The 20,705-nt window shown below is 35.4% G+C and overlaps 1 protein-coding gene and 1 long non-coding RNA gene across 4 annotated transcripts in view; one reads left to right on the top strand and one right to left on the bottom strand.

Moving 5' to 3' along the window:
* Positions 1-1,240, top strand: part of LOC149134169 (uncharacterized) — an 80,498-nt gene extending 79,258 nt beyond the window's left edge. The window contains exon 2 of the long non-coding RNA XR_016243143.1: positions 411-1,240. This is a non-coding gene — a long non-coding RNA (uncharacterized LOC149134169). The remainder of the gene's footprint in view (positions 1-410) is intronic.
* LOC106871386 (uncharacterized) overlaps positions 1-20,705 on the bottom strand; it is a 528,345-nt gene that overhangs the window by 161,888 nt on the left and 345,752 nt on the right. The window lies entirely within an intron of this gene.

Here is a 20,705-nt window from a genome sequence, read left to right as displayed (position 1 = left end):
ACTACTTCATCAGTTCTCAACGGTGTTGCTGAGTGCAGCCTGGCAGTAGCTACCTCCCGAAACCTCACCTCCACTGTCCCAAATTTTCTTCCTCTGGCAAAGTAGGAAATTCCTTGCCAGATTGGTTTAAGTGCCCTTTCCACTTGAGCCGTCACCATGATTTCAGTCTTCCTGGCTGCTACCGAGTACGTTCTGTAAATTATTGTTTTCTCATCTCTTTCCTTTAACACTTCTTTGTGTGTGGCGGGGAAACACCTCCACATCGTTCTCCCCACTTTTAATCATTTCCTTGAATTTACTTATATTCTCCAGCCTCACGTCTTCGCTTTTTTCTTTCGTCGCCTCTACATAAATTTTTGTCTTCATTACTTCATCAATCTTCTTCAAACACTCTACCATTTCTTCCTCAGACGACATAAAGTTTGAAGAAGGATAATTCAGATCTTCACAACTCTTCGTCCGACGCCCCTCCATTAAACAAGAGGGAAAACGTCGCACCGCCAGGACAGCCAAAAGAAAAACACGTGTGTTACAAACAAAACCAACAATTCGACTGACAAACGATACACCGGAAGCAAGCTTCTTACCACACAACCACACCTGCGGAATGAATATTAATTTTTATAAGAAAAATATAACTACTCTGTCATTTCCTCCACCTCCTCCTTCTCCTTCCTCTTCTCCCCCCTCCTCTGTCTATGATTCTTTCTCCCTCACTGTGTAGCGTTCCTTTAGTAGCTCTTTGCCAGCAAACCTAGTATGTGCATTTATCCAGCACCTCTTACGTTAACTTTCTCTGCATCTCTCTTCTACACCTTTCCGCACGATATAAAGCATAACCAACAAACGCAGGAACGAACGAACGAACGAACGAACCAACCAACCAACCAACGAACGAACGAACCAACGAACGAACGAACGAACCAACCAACCACCCAACCAACCAACCAACCAAGTTTTATATCAGATCACCCTCCTCGCTTCGCTTAACGGATAAATAGGAACTTATTGGTATTTCACACTCCTACGACATTATGGGTCATTACTATGTACGAGAGTGTTTACGGCATAAGCCATGGTTCGCCCGAAACAGCTGTCAAGATATGACTATTACATAACTCCTTTCCATTATTTTATATTCTTTAATCCATATTACCTATGCCTTTTGTATTTTGGCGTGAAGAATAAGGAATGTAATGTATTTTGTATTCCTGTAAATATATATGCATTAAGCCTATTAGTGTCCATCAGTCTTTTTATTTCTACAGAGAGAGAGAGAGAGAGAGAGAGAGAGAGAGAGAGAGAGAGAGATAAGGAGAGAGAGAGAGAGGGAGAGAGAGAGACTCGTATATATATATATATATGTATAAATACATATACACTCAAACATTTATATATAAATGCTTAAATATATACACTTATATATTCATATACATGTATAAGTATGTATGTTTGTATACATATGTGTGTGTGTATGTGCGTGTGTGTGTGTGTGTGTGTGTGTGTGTGTGTGTGTGTGTGTGTGTGTGTGTGTGTGTGTGTGTGTGTGTGTGTGTGTCAAATATATAAATATACACCGTTATAGTTGTGGCCTTTTAGAAATACTGCCAGATATTCTTTAAAGTGATGTGGAAAGAGAAAACAATAAAAAGACAAATTATAACAGCTTTGCTGCATTGATGCTTGTAGCAATATCCTGTTATAGCTGGAACTAATTCTTCAACGACAATTTTCTCTTGCTATAAACAGAATATTACTTTCAGCCAAAACTGCAATAATTCCTCTATTTTCTTCACTCTCGGAAGAAGGGCATGAACCGAAAACATTATATTCTTTATTCCTCATAGCAACTGAAGTCTCAAAATTCTTATAACAACTTCCCATATGGAATAATTATGACTGGCACACATAACCAGTACAGATTCTGTAGTTTTTCTTATTTCTAATAGACAAACTGTATGTTAGTAGTAGTAACAGTGTAATAGATGCCATAACATATCACTGAAAATGCAACATCAACTACATCTGTATACCTACTCCTACTCTGAAACTAAGAACTCAGTCGAATACAATTGCTCAGCTAGTTTTGTAATTTGATTTTTCTGCCAGTCGTCCCGGAAATGCTTGACAAGCAATTCGTCGTTGCAGCGAAGTGAAGATTCAGCCTCTACAAAACTTAATATTTCGCTAAACTGTAGATGCTAAGCGTAGCAACTATGTAATTGTAGCTGTAGGACAATAGTTTCTATGGTCAATCTTTTTCCAGAAAATGTCAGCGCTGAACGCTGTTCCATGTGAATACTACAAGAACAAGCCATCTGCTGGTTTGCATTCAGTTTGCGCTTCACGAATTTAAGGTAAAGGAAAACACCGATGACGAATTTATGGCATTCCAACATAAATAAACGCAGCATGACCTACAGCAAAATCGACTGTATCGAGAGAGTTTTAATACATAAATTTTAAAACATGGTGTGCTGGAAATGATAGAAATAATACAACTCGGTGAGTGTACAACGAAAATAAAGTACTCCTCCACTTTTTGTTCTAAAATTAGATATGCTGTTTCTTTCTTTATCAATGAATTGTCAGGAATACATCGAAATATACTACATTATAACGTAAAGCTATATTTGCATCGGTAACAAAAGAAAGCAGCATCAATTTGTTGTAAGTAACTAACCACTAATTGCAAAGTTTCCCCCAGATCTATCAAGTATCATTGATGGAATCCTACAGTATAAGATGCTAAATGGCTTAGCAATATTAGTACATAAGTCTATTGTATTCTTTTTTTTTGCTCTGTCTTAAATACAATTTAGTTTTCTTTCGACGAGACATAAAGGCACTATGCTTTCATGGTGAAAGAGGGAAATAGAAAATAGCAGAGTTAATGGTTAACCTGAAGGTGTTTTTTGGGAAATGAGAGAATTAAATTAGCTTGAAATAGTTGACGAACCTGGCCGAATGGCGGTGCAAGTCTTCGAAGTTGTTAGTTGTGATATTACTAATCATTTCCACTGTAGGATATTGAACTTTCCTATAACCAAAATTCTCTATCTCTCTTTCTCTCCTCTCTCACACACACATTGTCTCTCACTTTCTTTCTTTCTTTCTTTCTTTCTTTCTTTCTTTCTTTCTTTCTTTCTTTCTTTCTTTCTCTCTTTCTATCTATCTATCTATCCATCAAAATCTTTGTAAGTCACGTTATATATAAAAACAATTTACCATTAAATCGAAGGATTAACAACGCTTTTGAGTGGAGAACATATTTATTGACTTTAACGATGGAAATGTTCCGAGTTCTCTGCCTTTATCGGACAGTCTGATGAAGTAATCAAGCAAAAAACTTCGAAGTGACAGATAACTTCTTGTTTGTAAAAGTTCACACACACACACACACACACACACACACACACACACACACACACACACACACACACACACACACACACACACACACACACACAGAGATATTCGTAAGTATAGCTATATGCGTGTTTGCATGTGTAAACGAATACATTTATATACATTTCTGGAATTTTCTCTTCAGACTTGTTGAAGTTGAACGGTCACACTGTAGATCATTTTCCAACGAAGTCTCACTGCTGTCTGTGTGTGTGTATCAGTGTGTATATGCGTGTTTGTGTGCATGTATACACAGACACAGACACGCACACACACAAACACACAAGTACATATGTATGGATTTTTTGTATATATGCTTCTGCATGACAACCTTTGAAACTTTCAATTATTTTTGTAAATCCTATGTTACTGATATATTAGATCTGGATGAGACGAACGGTATAATTAAATTCTCTCTTTTCTAAAATATACAAATGTATAACTAACTAAATAATTAAATCAATAGTTAAATATATATCTAAATAGGATTCTACATACATTTTTATTATTATGATCAAAGTACTGATGAAGGTGTATACGATAGAAATCTTCCTATCACACTGTAAACCCTCTTATGCATCCACATGATTGTAGTTTTCAGCAGAGTACTCTATTGGAATGACATATTTAATTTTTACATTCATTCTGTTTCTAGCATGCGTCTCAGACGTTTGACATTTACAGAGCTTCCTCAAAAATATAAGAAAGAAAAAAACAAAAACAAAAAACACCAGCCATATTTGCAATGTGGTTTTGTATCGACAGATGTAAACAAAAGTGTTTTCTCTTTCCTCTTTTCTCTTTCTGTCCATGGTCAGAAGACAATGGAAATGTCCAACTGGTTTTAAATCTTGCTTGCTTTTCATCAGAGATAGAAGACCACTCAATATGCTTGTTGATAGAGATGTAGCAAATAATAATTACTTTTCTCTATGAACCACTTGGTATTATGTAGGACACGGAATTAGGAATTTTATTTTCACTCCTCCTCCACCTCCTCCTCCACCTCCTCCTCCACCTCCTCCTCCTCCTCCTCCTCCTCCTCCTCCTCCTCCTTCTTCTTCTTCTTCTTCTTCTTCTTCTTCTTCTTCTTCAAATGAAAGACAAGAACACAAAGGGGTTCAATGTTTCACTACTCTCGATAATTGAACTTATTAATGTCGTCCGCATGTTTGTCACTAATTGCAATGAATTTCTTCAACTGATTAACTCAAATAGTGCTCTGTTGGTGAGTTGTTAAAATATATATTTTTTAAATGTCATTTTATCGACGTATTCATGAACGGATTAGGAGAATTTGTGGACAAGTTTGATTAGATCAATTGATATGATTAGTAAAAAATTGAATCCTTTATCATCTTGTCATTTACCTCAGGTTTAAGAAGAAGGAGGAGGAGAAGGAGGAGGAGAAGGAGGAGGAGAAGGAGGAGGAGAAGGAGGAGGGAGAGGGGAGGAGGTGAACCATCGTACAGTAAGAAATAGTAGACCTCAGAAGTGGAGATTGTTGGCTGCTGGAAGAGAGAGAGAGAGAGAGAGAGAGAGAGATAGAGAGAGGGAGGGAGAGGGAGAGAGGGAGAGAGGGAGAGAGAGGCTGAGAGACGGAGAGAGATGTGAATGTGAGCATAAAAATCGTAATTTCGTTTCCGACATAACACCAAATTGTTCATTCCTTTCCCATAAAAAAGGAACAGAGATAAACACCCTGTGCACTCACTTAGAAAGTTCAGCTAAATTCAATTAAGACGTGACTTTTATGTGATTCAAAATGTTCTTTCTTCTTATCATGACATCCGGTTAGGCAAACTCTGACGAAATGAAAGGATCGTCAAGAACGTAAAAAAAGTACCTTCGAGTTTCCTTTCACTACAACACACACACACATATATATTTTAAAAGCAAACACAGATATCATTATCTGAACCAATGAAGAGTGTTTACTTGGTCTTTCGAATTGCTATGAATAGCAGTCAGATATCGTTCAAATTACACTCTGCCATTTTAGAAGAGTAAGGGGACATTGGTGCAGATGGAGTTGAAATGTCTTGGCTTGAAATGTTGGGTTAAAACTGACGTGCCGGCTAATTAAAAGAACTACATCAAAAGTAGAGCAATAAAAAACTATATATATAAACATATACATACATACATATGCACACACACACACACACGCACACACACACACACACACACATACTTACATAATATATATATATGTGTGTGTGCGCGCGTATATATATATATATGTGGATGTGTGCGTGTGCGTATATATATATATATATATATATATATATTCTTTTATTCTTTTGTTTCAGTCATTTGACTACGGCCATACTGGAGCACCGCCTTTAGTCGAGCAAATCGACCTCAGGACTTATTCTTTGTAAGCCTAGTACTTATTCTATTGGTCTCGCAGGCCGAATCGCTAGATGACGGAGGCATAAACACACTAGTATCGGTTGTCAAGCGATGTTGGGGAACAAACACAGACACACAAACATTCCCAACCACATGGTTCCGGTTTCAGACTCACTGCGTGACATCTTAGGCATGTGTCTTCTACTATAGCCTCGGGCCGACCAAATCCTTATATGTGTGCGTTTGTGTGTGTGTGTGTGTGTGTACGTGTGCGTAGGTGTGTGTGTTGTATCTGTATGTCTGTATATCAAACGCAGCATGTTTATGAGTAAATTTGTATTTGTATTTGTAAATTTGTATTTGTACAACAAAAAGAACTGTAGCAATGGACTGCGACGCTATGATCAACTACACTCACCCCACTTAGATATGGGCTTACGCTAGAAATCAATACTTGTATGTATTATATATATGTATTGATCTAATTTGTCATGTGCTCAGATCTCTTCTATCACTGTTTGACAACATATTTGCTTTTAGAGTTGCGACAAGCCTAATTAGCAATTCACAAAAGGTCCAAATCATTAACATATCTCCAGTAATGAATTGAAGTTAGTAACGTTTATATATATATATATATATATATATATATATATATATAATTTGTTTTCGTTGTTCGTGATATGTCGGTTTCAAGAATAAAATTTTTAAAAATCAAGATGGGACAGAAAATGGGTAAATTGAATCGAAAAAAATTTATAGATACAAACGCGCGCACGCGCACGAACACAGATTCATCCCCCACACACATACAAACTGGCATTCCCTCGGTTACGACAACAAGGGTTCTAGCTGATGCGATCAACGGAATAGGCTGCTCGTGAAATTAACCCGTAAGTGGTTGAGCACTGCACAGACACGAGTATCTTCAACGTAGTTCCCAGGAAGATTCAGCGTGGCATAGAATGTGACAAGGCTGACCCTATTAAATACAGGCACAACTCATTTTTGCCAGCTGGGTCAACTGGAGTTACGTGAAATAAAGTGTCATGCCCAAGGACTCAACGTGCCACGGGAAATCGAACTGAGGATCTTACAACCATGGGCTGAATACTCTAATCACTAAGTTCCGCCGCTTCATATATATATATATATATATATATATATATATATATATATATATATAAACAATTGCAGCGTAGAAGGTGTTTATAAGCCATTTAAAATAACACACAAGAACCGTTAGATTCACTTCAACATTTAAATTTAATTTGTCAAAATATTTTCGTCGCTTTGAGACCGCGACCTGTTCACTGACAAAATTGTGCTCAAATTTTGTCAGTGAACAGGTCGCGGTCTCAAAGCGACGAAAATATTTTGACAAATTAAATTTAAATGTTGAAGTGAATCTAACGATTCTTGTGTGTTATTTTAAATGGCTTATAAACACCTTCCACGCTGCAATTGTTTTCGTTCCAGCACACGATCTCAGATCAGGTCACTTGCTATGCAAGTACATCTCCGTAATATATATAAAATTTGCGTACATTTATACACAAAAGAGGTGACCCTAACAGAGCACCTTACATGCTGAATATGATTTTCTTAATGTGATTTTCGTAATTTTGAAGAAAGTTGGTGCATATATTTTTATTCGCTGCCGGCTATAACAGCGCTTGCGTGGTGGATTTGTAAAATTATAATGTATAAATATGGGGCATGTGCTGTCTATCTGTCTCATAATTATACGTTAATTTTTGCGCCCTTGCTGATGAAGAACATAGATAACAAATTATCTTATTTGTTCATTAATATTCGAAACCTAGGTACAAGTGGTAACTATTGGAAATGTTTTTATTTTTCATCCCCTTCGAAATCACTCTTAACCGTGGTTTGAACTTTGACTGTTCCTTTTAGCATGTAAGGTCTCCTGTTAGGGTCACCTCTTTTGTGTAGAAATGTACACTAATTTTATATGAATAATATGTTTATTGACTATTTTATGAATGCTAGCCACTGGTAGAAAAATTTTCTAATTTTCCTACCCCCTATAAATATATATATATATATATATATATATATATATATGCTCTGTTGGATGTGCAACATCAGTGCGCATGTGCAACAAAGTGCAAATATATTGAGAGAAAAGTTGGGCATAAGAGGAATCAAATTTAGCATGCAAGAGAGAAGACAACGTTGGTTTGAATTGTTTCATCCATTAGACAGCGGCCATGTGAGTGCATCACCTCGAAGAGTTTTTGTTTGGGTTAAATCTACTACTTATCCTATTGGTCTATTTTGCCGAACTGCTAAGTTAGTGGGACGTAAACAAACCAACACTAATTGTGCTATGAAGTTTGGATGACAAACACAGACACAAAACATAAGCATCTCAAATCAATAAATGAGTAATTAATTCATCTTGTTATTAATTCATCATCTGCTTGTTTTCCCTCTTTGTTACAGCAACAAACCATAAAGACTTTCTTTTTCCAGAATCTGTGTTTCGCTACAGCTTCCCGTATTATTTTCCTTTCGTAATAAATCTTATTTTTATTTCATATTCAACACACATTTCACTCCTCCCATTCTTAATCTCCGTTTAGTCATAATCACCGGTTATTTTTAAACATTATTTTCAGTCTTCTATTTTTAACTAGTAGTTTTAGTATTCTTTCCCATTTTTCTATTTTATATCTTCTAATCATTTCAAGTAATTAAAAATGACTTAATCTGTTTTTTATTTCTGAATTAGACGCCATATGTTATCTCGTAACTCACACAAGTGATAAAACCTGGTATTTGTTTTTCAAATATGCACCACTTCCTTCCCACTCTCTGTGTCTTCACCTCTCGCAATGGTGTATAGCAATTTTTCGTTAGAAATGGTCGTCTCCAATTCCCGCTCTTATAGCCTTCATCTTGTTTTCTTTCATTTTCATTGTTCATCGCGATCTCCTTACATACAAGAACACTTTTAACCTTTTGCTTTCGGTTAAATCCTATCTCATTTACACACACACACACACACACACACACACACACACACACACACACACACAGATACCAGCCTCTGATTGGGCACTGGGTTTCTATGTATGCCGCTAGCTGGAACGTTGCTGTTATCTGGAGCAGTCTACCATTGACAAGGCTAGGGAAGGCCGAAATCACATGAGTTGGTAGTGTCGGCAGCTGCGACTGCGATGATGTGTCTCCCGCTAGTGCTGTAAACAAGAGTGCTTATATGCACCAAAAGACGCCACGAGAGGTTCTCTAATAGTAAATATCGCAGTATCCTGTGTTCTAACACAACATCAAGTGCTATTAATACCGCTTATCTTGCAACAAATTATATATATATATATATATATATATATATATGTATATATATATATGATCCAGGTATCGAGGTGAAGGAAGAAAGTTAGTTTCAAGAAATGCGTAGTAAATATCAAGAAATAACTTTCAGGAACAATAGTGGTTTATTCATGCATTAACATGTACCTCCTTGCAGCAATGTAAATTTTCATTTAATCAAGATATCCTCAGGTCTGAAGAGTAGCCTGCGGTATACACCTCGCTTGGATATTTACCACTTCTGAGGTTCTGCTCCCTATGAAACATATGTAGCCCTGATCTTATCTACTTCACTTCGTAACTCTTGTATATCTTGTATGTGTGTGTGTGTGTGTGTGTGTGTATGTGTGTGTGCACGCGCGCGTATCTATCTATCTATCTATCTATCTATCTATCTATCTATCTACATCATTGAGCGGCTGATTGATTCTTAGATAATCGTCTTGATAGATGGATGGATGGAAATTCAGAAAGAGAGGAAGAGAGAGAGAGAGAGAGAGAGAGAGAGAGAGAGAGAGAGAGAGAGAGAGAGAGAGAGAGAGAGAGAGAGAGAGAGAGAGAAAGTATATGGTGATGGATAGATGAAGTATGAGAAAGAAGGGACAGAAGAAAGGGGGAAGGAGAAAGTAGTGAAATAAGAAGAGATAATAGTTATAAGTAAAATTAGATAAAGAAACGGCGAATAGAGATAGATAGACAGATTGATAGATAGATAGATAGATAAATTATATGTGTGTGTGCATGAGAGAGAGAGAGAGAGGGGGGGGGGAGAGAGAGGAAGAGGGAAGAGAAAGTGTAAGAACAAAAGGCCGCAAGAGTGGGGTGTGAAAGAAGGGATCAGAAAGCCATCAGTAAGGTGATGGTGAGTGATATGTATATAGGAATAAAGAAAGCTGCATTATAGTAATACAGGCACTATAACAGAATAATGGTTTATCTGATTTCTTAATTCTACAATTCCACAAGTATCTTGCTCTGTTGCCAGAAGAAATCGAATTTTACATTCGATTAACTTCAACTGAAAATTATATCATGCGTGTCTTTGTGATTACCATAGTTTGTGATAATCTTATAGCAAAAAGGGATTTAACTATCTTTCTGTGTTAACTTCATTTATTAAATTTAGATAATTCAGAATCGTAATTTCCATCATTGTCAAACGGAAAGTGAGTGCAAGATCTTCAATTAAAAATATTTATTTATCAATTTTTATTCTTGGCATTAAAGAAAGAAAGAATCTAGAATTGTAGCAGTTTGTATAGAGCAAGCGACATGTTTTGGGAAACCGAATCTATGGCATCCAGTTTGAAACTCATTGATGCTGGTTCATTTAGACCAGTTATGGCAAATCTTTGCTATGCCTGTCATCTGTGACATGCTTCAAGTTTTTTTGTGACACGTGATGGGCTTTGAAAAGAAAACTTTCTTCCAGTGAGACTAGATTATAAAAAATGTTTATTTGGATGGGGGACATGTAGAACAGTTGAGAATCCAAACAATATATCGTCTTTAGACGATGTGTGTTCATAACATAGGTAATTCGTTGATGCTAGGGGACTCTAAGACACCACGGTGTTTCGGTCTTACTGTACTTCTCTTCGGTTAAAACTACTCGCAGGCCAACGAACTAACATGTATACTGGCTGTTGTTTATATAAATTAGCAAACAAGTTATTTGTTGATGCATGTTGATGTCTGCTAAACTGATAATAATTCCTGAAGTGCGTACAGAACCGCGAAACGTCACACAATGACGTCTAAAGGAAGAAGACGACTCCAACGACGAAAAACAAGAGCGATCAACACATTCGCGTTCGATTCAGCTAGAACATATTCGGAATGAATAGATACGTTGTTCTTTGTATTCATGCTGCTTTGGTAGACATCAGTACGCATCTGTAAATGTTTTATTTGCTAATTTTTATAAAAGAAGGGCCAGTACTCTTGTTAGAGTCTTGTTCGGAGGGTAGCTATCACGTATTAGGCTCACGGTAAGATCGAAGCACTGTCCTGTCTCAATGATTCGCATATGTTTATACATACATTATCTAAAAGGGTGAAATGTGTTTCAATGGCTTAAAACAACAGTGATCAGATATTCACGTTCGAATCTCCCAAAACGTATTGAAAATGAAGAGGTACGGTATTGTTTATTTGCCTTTACCTAAAAATAAACTACTGATAAGTGACACTTAAATAACAGGATTATTGAAGATATTTAAATTTTGCCATGCTTCGTTGAAAAAGATTCACCACCGCAGTTTAAAGCGGTCGTTTAGCACTGTTCTAGCATGGTGACGTTCAGTAACTGAAACGAATGAAATATAAAAGTGAAACCAGAGTCGTTAACGCGTCAAACGAATGCGTTGTAATATTTGATTACAAATTTTTACATTCCAGTTTCTAATCCCGTGGAAGTTAGCTTTTCATTTCGTTCTTTAGGTGTTATCGATTATATTTTCATGAAAAACTAGTGACTTTGTGTCAATGTTACAAAGATATATTAGGTAATAAATTACAAACATCGTAGAATGAGATAAATTAAAGGCCACGCTGTTTCCACTTCCCTGATGAACTAGAACCTTGATTAAGAAATTTCTTTCGGAACCAGGTGATACTGAGTTCGATTCTAGTGCAAGAAACACTCAGCAAGTGTCTACTACTGCAACCTCCGATCTATGGAAATTGTTTTGAAGCTCATATGGAAAACTAGTTCTGTTAACTGCGTGCTAGACTTAATCCGTCGCCCTCTAACATGACATTAGTGTGCCTTTAACGAAATCCGTCCTCTTACATACATTCAAGCCATGTCTCTTGTTTGCAGATAAATTTCTCACTTCCTCACAGCACATGAGGAGGCCATGAAAAATTTCTTAGGCATTGCCTTTCCTCACTTCTTCGTTTGACTAAACTATGAAAAAAGCAAATAAAGACAAACCCTTCTCCCCGAAAAACAAAGCAAAAACAAGACAAAAACAAACAAAAAGAAAAATTCACTTCCTACACATCACTGAAAAGGATGAAAATCACATTTAAATTTTGATTTACAAGACGAAAAAAAAAGTGTAACATCATATGTAGTTATAAGAAATCAATATTTTGAAAACTAAGAATAATCTGTAGTAATATAATGAAACCAGTTCGATCAATTGGAAAACCCTTCTTTATGAAACAAATAGCAATGGGACTTGAGAAAAATCAATAGGAGAGGAACTGGGGGAGAGCCAGAGGCGGTGTATTTTATATCACAAAGTAAGAATAAAGCCGTGACTGGATACGAGTTTCCAACAGACCAATCACTGGGTTGGTGTGTTTACGACGGTGATATTAATGACGAAGTGTTTGCGACTTGATGCGGAAGAAATATCTCATGGGACTTGAGTCGAATTTTCTCGCCGATGTTTATACGTTTCTCTGAAACACACACACACACACACACACACACACACACACACACACACACACACACACACACACACTATATATATATATATATATATATATATATATATATATATATATATATATATACATATACATATATATATATATATATATATATATATATATATATATATATATATACATATATATATACTTTAAAAGTATACTAGAAGGTACGGTACATTCGTTTCTATACTCCACGCGGTTTGACAGTGACCAACTTAACCGACCAATCGGCTTGAGGAAAAAAAAAATATCAATTACGTTTTTCTGCGTTTCTCATATATATATATATATATATATATATATATATATATATATATATATATACATACATATGTATGTATGTATGTATGTATGTATGTATGTATGTATGTATGTATGTATGTATAACTATGTGATAAGTGTCATTCAGGAAACTCTAAGCCTTTGAGTTTTTCTAGAACCTCTGCCGAATAATAATAATCCTTTTCATTATGGGCACAAGGCCTAAAATTTTGTGGGTGTGCTCGACTATTACATCGAGCCCAGTGCTCAACTGTTACTTATTTCATCGATAGAATAATAATAATAATAATAATAATAATAATAATAATAATAATAATAATAATAATAATAATGTGTGTGTGCGCGCGTGTGTGTGTAAGAGAAAACCACCCGGAGGTGTGTAATAATTTAAATGAATAGATTTGGGAGTTGGGAGTGGAACATCTAAATCATTCCGCAGTCTCTAAGTTAGCGTGTTAGTGCTATTAATGACAATAATATTTATTATCATTTTATATAAATAGAGGATTTTGTAATTTGCTTGGGTTAAAGAGACTGGAAATATAACTTTGTATTTATAGAATTTTAAAGATTTATTTTATTTGTCAGTAGCACAATAGACTATATTTTTCTCCTAAAATATCGTTTTCTTTATGACTGATCGTCATAAATCAAAATCTTGTTGGATCAAGGAATGGTAGGTGAGAAGAAACGATACCCGCCGGTATAAATATTAGACAACATTAGTTTGGTAATTCTACACGATATCTTCAAATTTCGCCTGTGTTGAACTTGTTTATCATAGCTTCGGGGCTATTGTAATCGTCATTGTCGTCTTCGTCGTCGTTGTTGTTACTGCTGCTGTTGTATTGCCCCAGGTAAACCTCAGAGTTTATGAATTAAGTGTTAGTTATATCTGGAAATCCACGACTGGCTGTATATATATATACATATTTAGTAATAAATCGATATATTGGAGGAAGCGTTCTCTCTGTGAAACTATTAAGGTTGATAGCCACATAGAAACGTTGGTATGAATATAATGAAAAGATCATAAACGTTTCTAGTCTATACATAACTAAATTCATTTGAAATGCGTTAAATAGTGTTTCGGTGCTTAATTCTGATAATGCTATTACACACACCAATTATTATTGCTTAGATGTTCCCCGTAAGTTCTAGATATTATGTCTTCTACAAGAAATTTTCTGACGAAATGTTAGTCATATGTGGATATAATATTAACATCATTTAATTTGGGACGAAGCTCGATTTTGTTTTAGGTATGTGGTGTGTTAATGAACTGAATCGAGACATGATGATTAATTTTTCAGACCCACCCCACTTCGGTCATGAATGGCCATGGGATTGTACAGAAAGACTTACCCTCCGAGGCAAGGTTGTTTATTGGAAGACTAGCAGTCACCCATGCATACTAGTTTCCGATCTCTCTGCCATCAATGTTGTCCAAAGGAAAGGCAAAAAGCCGATACAGCTTGGTGCCAGTGACATCGCAACTCATTTCTACAGCTGAGGGAACTGGAGCAACGTGAAATAAAGTGTCTTGCTCAAGAACACAACACAGAGGCATTAAAAAGTCGGAATCCTAAGTTCGTCTGATAAAATATCTTGCGTTGCTTTTTTTCTAACCTTTTATATTTTGTGTTCAAATTCCGCCGAGGCCAACCTTATGTTTTATTCCTCCGGTTCGATAAAAAAAAGTACCAACAGTTGATTTAAGTAGGAGTGCTACGATTTAATTGACTGAACCCGACATCATCAATAGATTAACGAAATAAATATTTGTTAGTTTAACATATTTAATGTAATGGACATTAAAAAATTTATTAAAAAGTAAATTTTCAGTGACGAAAAGTGAAAATTCATTGAACGAATAATTTTATATAAGTATTTATGATCTTAAACATTTTGGCAAGTAAGGGAGGCGACTTTGGCCATAATTTGGTATTGTTAAACTTCATCGGCAAAACAAGACCTCACTGTACTCGTTGATGTGATGATGAAAGAATATCTTAGACAGGGTTTCCTAAGGGGTGCAAAATGTAATTTCAGTTGGTGCGACAAAATATATAACTAAAATCATTTACTCACTCTTAAAAACAGCTCCATTCTATTAAGTACATAAAGACCGTTACCGTTCTAGATATGTACACGTAAATCTTAAGAAATTAAAATCAAGAACGATACTCTCATTTCATTTGGAGCCACAACCTTGCGTGAATCTGGAATGAGTTATCTTTCATCAACTAAGACAAAATGTAGGAATCATCTGAATATACAGGCAGCCTAGTGGATCGCAGTCATCCAGAAGATTCCATATTTTAATAAAAATATGAATGAAAAGCAGGACCTTACAAGCCGTTGAATTTTAGATTCACAGTTGCTGTTGATTTTAGTGTTTAAATTTTTTTTTCTCTTATTACTCAATTTGCATTTGTATTCAATGCAGTGAGTTAATTTGTTCACGTGACTGCATTTTATTATACAAACATTAGTTTCAGCCAGAAGCTGTGGCTACGCTGGGGTACCATTATTAACCATTAAACAATTCGAGTTCACTAGGAATCGAACCTGGAATCTCCTGATTCGTAGTCTAGGCGCGTTATCCATTGTACCACGAGCTATACAGTAAGGAATAAGTATTCGACCTCGAATGGGACATTTCGTTCCCAAAGCGAGAATCATACTCCTAGATCAACGATCCGTGTATGCGGGCCAGTTCTTGTAAAAAATGAATTAGTTATCAGAAAGTTGAACGTTCCATCCAAAAAGGTGATATTGCCTTTGAAGAATGTTTGAAAATTAATCAAATATTTCCTGGGGAAGTAGAAGCATAGAAGACATGGGAAAACACCGCAATAAGTAGTTGTACGACACTGTACACCAGCAGGTGTGAAAAATTAGCGCTGATAGATGTAATTACAACGGTTCAAACTTTCTAAATTACACACTGTCGAAAAAGAAGAATTACTCATTTATATTGGTAAGAATAGATTATTACATTCAGGAAAGTGTGCAAAATTAATATACTGGTGTTATATTAAGGCAGCGAGCTGGAACAATCATTAGCATGCCAGACAAAATGCTTAGCGGCATTTCGTCCGTCTATACGTTCTGAGTTTAAATTCCACCGAGGTCGACTTTGCCTTTCATCCTTTCAGGGTCGATAAATTAGTACCAGTGAAACATGGGTCCATTTAATCGACTAGTCCCCTCCCCCACAACTTCCAGGCCTTGTGTCTTCAGTAGAAAGGTTATATTAAGGCAGCAAGCTTGCACAATCATTATCAGGCCGGTCAAACTGCTTAGTAGCATTTCGTCTGTCTTTACGTCCTGAGTTCAAATTTCAGCGAGGTCGACATTGTCTTTCTTCCATTCGGGGTCGATAAAATAAATCAATGTAATCGAATTAGCCCTCACTCGGAATTGCTGGCCTTGTATCAATATCTGAAGCCAATATATTGAACGTAGATTGTCAGCTGCTAAGAAATTATTAATAAAACAACCCAGTGAATATATTACAATCGCTTTGAGAACATTTGCTACAACTTACACACACATCCATAAATACATACACTAGCAAGTACGAACATACAAACTCACCCAATCATACCCAGATACATAGACGTGGTGTTATATTAACAGCGTTAATAGTTTCCTCATTTAAGTATATACGCGCATGTCTAGACATGCAACTATATGCATGAGAATACATATAGAAAGCAAAAAAAAATCTTCACATGCACTGACTCCAAATACCGCACATACATACATACATACATACATACATACATACATACATACATGTATATATACATACATATATATATATATATATATATATATATATATATATATATATATATATATATATATATATATACACACATCGGTGGCGATTTTTTCTTCCTCCGTTTTTCCCTTCTTTGGACTTTCCTTGTTTCCGACGAAGAGCTCCGCTCGAAACGTCATACTCTCTCTCTTTCCTTTCCCGAGCGTCTAGTTACACAATCTGTATCACGTCCTCACATTGTTGTTTCTTGTTGTTGTTTTTTTGTCTTTTTCCTTTTTTTGAACCTATATATATATATATATATATATATATATATATATATATATATATATATATATATATATATATATATTTCGATATAGGCACAGACCTAGCTTCCCCAACCACATGGTTTTGGCTTCAGTCCCACTTGGTGGTACTGTGGGCAAGTGTCTTCTATTATAGCCTCGGGCCAACAAAAGTGGATTTGGCCTGTCGTACATACATACATACATTTATATATATATGTGTGTGTATGTATGTGTGTGTGTGTGTGTGTGTGTATGTCTTTGTGTCTGAGTACGTACCCCCATCACCGCTTGACAACCGGTGTTGGTGTATGTACTTCCTCGTAACTTAGCGGTTCAGGAAAACAGACCGATAGAATAAGTGCCCGATTTCGAAAATAAATCCTAGGGTAGATTTGTTCGACTAAAACCGCTCAAGATGGCGCTCCAACGTAGCCGTAGTTAAATGACTGTAACAAGTGAAAGAATATATATATATATATATATGTTCTTCTATTCGTTTACTTATTTTAGTCATTTGACTGCAGCCATGCTGGAGCACCACCTTTAGTCGAAGAAATCGACAGCAGGACTTAATTCTTTGTAAGCCTAGTACTTATTCTATCGGTTCATTTTGCCGAACCGTTAAGTTTCAGGGACGTAAATACACCAACGTCAATTGTCAAGCGATGGCAGCAGGACACACACACACACACACACACACACACACACACACACACACACACACACACACACACACACACACACACACACACACACGCATTTATACATTTATGGACGACGGGCTTATAAATAATTTTGGTGAGGCCAGATATTTATGCAATAAATGTTTAAAATGCGTCGGCTTAAATTTACTTGGGAAACCTGCTTAACAGTAATTTACGAGTTGTTTCCCTTGGTTTGCGTATAATGTATATTTTGATTTTAGTGACATCATCGCTAAAAATATATTTCAGTATCGATGTGATTGTATTTATGTATATGTAAATGTAGCTATGTTGTGTGTGTGTGTGCGTATTTTATGTATTTTTGTATGCATAATAAATGCACTGATATTTTACAGACACTAAAATTTGGAAAAACCAAAGAATCTAGTAGATAATGAGAGAGAGAATGAAAAACAAAATTTGATTGCTGTCACTAAACATGTATGTATGTATGTATATATGTATGTCTCTTAGTGTCACAAATATTTATGAGGCTGAATCATATTAAGTAACTTTGAGTTATCTCCCTTCGAATAAAATTTCAATTTCTCGTATTTGAAGTATGTGTACCTTTCGCGTATATTTTCAACTTTGTTTTTCTTAGATTTGTTTCAGTCATTGGCCTGCGGCTATGCTGGAGCATCGCCTTGCATGGTGAGTCAAACAAATAAATCCCAGTGTTTATTTTGAGTGTTGTTTTGTTTTGGGTTTAAATTCCTCTGAGGTCATCTTTGCCTTTCAACTTTTCGGGGCCGATAAAATAAAACGCCAGTTGCCTTACTGGGTTCGATGTAATCGACTAGTCCCCTATCCTGAAATTTGAAACGAATATTGTAGACTAGACCCCTATGTCTTATTGTTTCTTCATCTTTATAAATAACTCTTCCATTATTTCAGCTTTCCTCTTATGCTCGTAGTAACCCCCACACACACACACATCTCTTGTTTTGTCTATATTTTCTCCATACTTTATTTATTATTGCCTTGTTGTTATTTATATATTGTCTAGACATCATTCGTTCCTTGTTATCATAGCGGATCTACTTTTTTTGTTGTTGTTATATCTGTATAATAAAAGCCGATATGAATACTGGCTGGTTGGTTGGTTGGTTGACTGATTCTCAAGTCACGCTTTACATCGTACAGAGAGAAGTAAATAGCGATACAGAAAGAGTTAACATATGAGGTAAAGGATGAATGCACGTACTGGAGTTGGTGACGGGCAATGAGTAAGAGAAACAAGAAAAAAAAAACCGCGGCACATAGAATGACGGGAAAAGGATCATACCGACAGAGGATGAAGAAGAAGACGGGAATTAAATAAGAATAGTTATGGAAGGAGTATTACAAATTTTAATTTTCTTGTTGCACCCTGCCTGTATCAATGTTACAAATAATCTTTCTTTACTGTATTTTGTGTGCTTTATTCTAAATGCAACCATTACTTTCTTTTATGCTTCAAATTCCCTTAGCTTTCATCCAACAGTATTGTAAATATAACTTACTGCTAGACCAGCATGTGAGTTGACAACCTGTTACCTTATTTTGAGCATTTAGCTCTGGTATGAATAATAATTTCATGAATCGATTCTATTCATTCTGAGCCCTTTATTTTATATATTCATGAATTCTGAACTATTTGGTCTATTTTTGGTTTAATTCCATCTCACCCCCTCTCTCTCTCTCTCTCTCTCTCTCTCTCTCTCTCTCTCTCTCTCTCTCTCTTTTCCTCTCTCTCTCGCTCACCAGTTTTTATCTAATTTGATATCACTGGATTTTATTATTTTCCTTCTTTTCATTATGAAGTATTTTATAAGCTAAATTGTTATTCTACTTTCGCCAATGAATCCACGGTCGTTCTCATCCGAAGTAATAAAATTCTCTATAACTCCCCAGCATAATCTCGTATAAATAATGTATTTAGAATTGTATTTCATGTAATTAGAGTTGATTGAGTTAATACATTTCTGTAGAATTATTTAAGAGATTTGCATAGTTAACAAGTAGCACGAATGACGTAGAATACGATTTACTTTATTTTAGCGACACTTCAGTGCGAATAAAATGCAGAAGAAACAGTTATTATAATGTCATAGTATGCCAAGTATATTGTGAGTTTTCAGATCAAAGGGAGGTTACCTATCAATCTATAGATTTCACTTCGATTAAAAAGCCCTTCATTAAAAAACCTTTGAATATGAACTAGAGTGAGTATTGACTGAGAGTAAATTTGAGTATAGATTAAACAATACTCCCAATATATCGCTGGTACATATATTATGGATTTCTAGGTATAAGAGATTGAACATGTTCTTGACATCCTGGACACATTTCGCAGTAATATCATCTCAGTTGAATACATTGTTTTTCTTATATGAATTAATAAACATAACAAAAATTCATCTACAACGTTAATGGATGATGTGTCAGCAAGACTTGATTGGATTTAATTATGTGTAATTTGCCGGGGCTAAGTCAGTCTCAAGAAAATTTCCTTTACATACATGAAGTAGACGAAACCTAGGGTAATAAAGCTCTAATGAATTAAGGTCGAGTGGGAATTAACAAATATATACAAACAACGTAATATTATAATCTGTTTGCTTGAAAAAAGGGCTTTAAAATATCATGTAGTACACGAATTTAGAAGAGAAGACTATATAATGAAAATAGGTAAAATACATGTAAATAAATCTAAAATAACCACGAAAAAACCAACAATATATATAAATAAAATAGAACAAAAATGTATATCAATCAGTATTAAAAATGATCTAAATTCTAAAAATGATCATCAATAATTTTTAAACCACTGGATTATATATATATATATATATATATATATATATATATATATATATATATAAATTATAAACATATAGGGATCAGCATGAGTTACTTCACCAACATACTGAAAATTTAGAAATAGCAGTCAAAGAACTACTAATTCTAACTACAATTTTTTCTCCAACGGTTGGCGATATTTATGGCACACATAGAACAAAACAGAAGAGAAAATAAACGAAAACAAACCTGTCGTTAGTTAATCATGTACGACGTTTC

Source organism: Octopus bimaculoides, chromosome 9, assembly GCF_046866305.1.
Source record: "Octopus bimaculoides isolate indiv1 chromosome 9, ASM4686630v1, whole genome shotgun sequence".
Taxonomy (NCBI): Eukaryota; Metazoa; Mollusca; class Cephalopoda; order Octopoda; family Octopodidae; genus Octopus; species Octopus bimaculoides.
This window is presented reverse-complemented; position numbering and strand designations above follow the sequence as displayed.